Genomic DNA, 3,705 nt, shown 5'->3' on the forward strand with positions numbered 1-3,705 from the left:
GACAACGTAGGAGTGGCTTCGGGACCAGACTCTGAATGTCCTTCAGTGGCCCAGCAAGAGCCCGGACTTGAACCGGATCAAACATCTCTGGAGAGACCTGAAAATAGTTGTGCAGCGACGCTCCCCATCCAACCTGACAGAGCTTGAGAGGATCTGCAGAGAAGAATGGGAGAAACTCCCCAAAAACAGGTGTACCAAGCTTGTAGCGTCAAACCCAAGAAGACTCAAAGCTGTAATCACTGCCAAAGGTGCTTCAACAAAGTACTGAGTAAAGGGTCTGAATACTTATATAAATTAGATATTTTAGCTGTTGTTTTTTTTTGTACATTTTAAACCATTTTGAAAAACCTGTTTTTGCTTTGACATTATGGGGTTATTGTGTATAGATTGATGAGAAGAAAAAATATATATATTTTAGAATAAGGCTGTAACGTAACGAAATGTGGAAAAGGTCAAGGGGTCTGAATACTTTCCTAATGCACCGTATGTGTCTGATCTGACATATTTTTGTTTGTATATTTCTTACTCATTAGTTGCAAGGAAGGCTGTGTGTTTGGTGTGTACCATTTTGTTTTACAGGTAGCCTACAGTACCTGCTGCCTCTGTCCTCATTCTGCCTCTGTCCTCAGTCTGCCTCTGTTCTCATTCTGCCTCTGTCCTCATTCTGCCTCTGTCCTCATTCTGCCTCTGTTCTCATTCTGCCTCTGTCCTCATTCTGCCTCTGTCCTCATTCTGCCTCTGTCCTCATTCTTCCTCTGTCCTCATTCTGCCTCTGTCCTCATTCTGCCTCTGTCCTCATTCTGCCTCTGTTCTCAGTCTGCCTCTGTTCTCAGTCTGCCTCTGTTCATACCTTTGCCCCAACGTTTTACCCGTTCCGTTGACAGTACATCTCCTGGCCGTATCACAGTACTAGCCTTCCTCAACGCCACTCCCATCTGAACTGTGTCACTGTGTCACATTATTTACGTTTAAGTTATAGTTTAAGGTAGATACGTCTCTTACAGTTTAAGGTAGAGAAGTCTATTAAGGTATAGTTTAAAGTAGAGAAGTCTATTAACTTACAGTTTAAGGTAGAGAAGTCTATTAAGTTATAGTTTAAGGTAGAGAAGTCTATTAAGTTATAGTTTAAGGTAGAGAAGTCTATTAAGTTATAGTTTAAGGTAGAGAAGTCTATAAAGTTACAGTTTAAGGTAGAGAAGTCTATTAAGTTATAGTTTAAGGTAGAGAAGTCTATTAAGTTATAGTTTAAGGTAGAGAAGTCTATAAAGTTATAGTTTAAGGAAGAGAAGTTGTCTCATGAGGATTTACATTGATGTTATTGTACTTTTTTTCTTCATTTAAACAAAAATGGTTTTACCTTCACTGTGTAATTGTTTAATTTATACAGAAATACACAACTTTTACCCCAACAGCCCTACTGTGATTGACTGGATAGAGAACCAACCCAAACCCTGTTAGAATTCTATGCTCACGCCCCTCTCCACTACACCACGCCCAGGTGTTACCTCTGGGAGCTCGTCTTCGGGACACAGCTACATCCCTGGACCGGGGTTCTTCAATAGGACAGGGAACATATAACTGGCTTTCTTTTAGCATCAGTCCCTTCCAAGGATTCATCGTTCCTGTGTGAAGTCTTGTAACTCAGTCCTGGAACTCAGTCCTGGAACTCAGTCCTGGAACTCAGTCTTGGAACTCAGTCCTGGAACTCAGTCTTGGAACTCAGTCCTGGAACTCAGTCTTGGAACTCAGTCTTGTAACTCAGTCCTGGAACTCAGTCCTGGAACTCAGTCCTGGAACTCAGTCCTGGAACTCAGTCCTGGAACTCAGTCTGGAACTCAGTCTGTAACTCAGTCCTGGAACTCAGTCTTGTAACTCAGTCTTGTAACTCAGTCCTGGAACTCAGTCTTGGAACTCAGTCCTGGAACTCAGTCCTGGAACTCAGTCTTGGAACTCAGTCCTGGAACTCAGTCCTGGAACTCAGTCCTGGAACTCAGTCCTGGAACTCAGTCCTGGAACTCAGTCCTAGAACTCAGTCTGTAAGGCGGAACCTTATTTCTCTGAAATTGAAGCTTGACATTGTTCTCTTGAAAAAGAAAAAGATCATAACTAACGAAAAGGATAGAAGAAGAACATAACTAAGGAAAATGATAGAAGAAGAACATAACTAAGGAAAATGATAGAAGAAGAACATAACTAAGGAAAATGATAGAAGAAGAACATAACTAAGGAAAATGATAGAAGAAGAACATAACTAAGGAAAAGGATAGAAGAAGAACATAACTAAGGAAAATTATAGAAGAAGAACATAACTAAGGAAAATGATAGAAGAAGAACATAACTAAGGAAAAGGATTTGATCTCAGAACTGTTTATACATAGAAGAAGAAAGAAGTTCAAATGTAAAAAAGTATTTGGAAGGAAAATTAAAAGCAGATGAACTCAGTTTACGGTATGTAAAGGCCCTTCCAGCTGCGTTGGAGTCGTTCTATGTTTTCTATTATTAATTTATGTAGAATTAGTGTATTATAGTCTGAGACAAAAAGAGAAGAGTTATTCCGTGAATTGTCATTTTAAAGGAAGATAAAAAGCTTGCATTGTCACATAATGAATATCTACCTGTGTTTGTTCCTGTAGAGGGAACGTGGGGACTCTGGACACTTCCCACTGGGCACAGACGTCTTTTCCACATTGATTCTACGTTGATTCAACGTCGTTTCATTCAAATGATGTGGAAGCAACGTTGATTCAGCCAGTGGGTTGTTTTAGACTCCTTACTATTGTGTTTTACTGTTGGTTCTGGTTGGTTCTGTTAATTCTGGTTGGTTCTGGTTGGTTCTGTTAATTCTGGTTGGTTCTGGTTGGTTCTGTTAATTCTGGTTGGTTCTGGTTGGTTCTGTTGGTTCTGTTGGTTCTGTGGTTGTTACTTCAAATGGATTTGGGAATATTTAAAATTCATGTAACCAGTGAACTGGACACTAAAACCATGCTGTTTGGATTTAATTTATGTTACACCTGTCACCTGAAACGCTATGTATGCACACCCTGCAATAAAACGACATCGTTCAGTAAAACGTGAGTGTGTGTAATGCTTAGGTGAGTGCTTACAGTTTCACACATGTACAAGTGTGTGTTATACACGTGTGAAGTGGAAATGTTGTGTTTGATATCCAATCTCCCCCTTGGAGAGTGGGGTCACAGCCATGAGAGTGGGGTCACAGCCAGAGGAGTGGGGTCACAGCCAGGGGAGTGGGGTCACAGCCAGGAGAGTGGGGTCACAGCCAGGAGAGTGGGGTCACAGCCAGGAGAGTGGGGTCACAGCCAGGAGAGTGGGGTCACTGCCAGGAGAGTGGGGTCACAGCCAGGAGAGTGGGGTCACAGCCAGGAGAGTGGGGTCACAGCCAGGAGAGTGGGGTCACAGCCAGGAGAGTGGGGTCACAGCCAGGAGAGTGGGGCCACAGCCAGGGGAGGGGGGTCACAGCCAGGAGAGTGGGGTCACAGCCAGGAGAGTGGGGTCACAGCCAGGAGAGTGGGGTCACAGCCAGGAGAGTGGGGTCACAGCCAGGAGAGTGGGGTCACAGCCAGGAGAGTGGGGTCGCAGCCAGGAGAGTGGGGTCGCAGCCAGGAGAGTGGGGTCACTGCCAGGAGAGTGGGGTCACAGCCAGGGGAGTGGGGTCACAGCCAGGGGAGTGGGGTCACAGCCAGGGGA

At 43.8% G+C, this 3,705-nt stretch overlaps 1 protein-coding gene across 1 annotated transcript in view; it reads left to right on the top strand.

The window, feature by feature from the left end:
• Window positions 1-3,070, top strand: part of LOC129820309 (FH1/FH2 domain-containing protein 3-like) — a gene marked incomplete at its 5' end in the record, with an annotated part of 105,923 nt that extends 102,853 nt beyond the window's left edge. Inside the window, 1 exon segment of the mRNA XM_055877378.1 lies at window positions 1-3,070. This exon segment is cut by the window's left edge and continues 2,126 nt beyond it.
• Between the last annotated feature and the right edge of the window lie 635 nt (window positions 3,071-3,705).

This window comes from Salvelinus fontinalis, chromosome 22, assembly GCF_029448725.1.
Source record: "Salvelinus fontinalis isolate EN_2023a chromosome 22, ASM2944872v1, whole genome shotgun sequence".
In the NCBI taxonomy this organism is placed as follows: Eukaryota; Metazoa; Chordata; class Actinopteri; order Salmoniformes; family Salmonidae; genus Salvelinus; species Salvelinus fontinalis.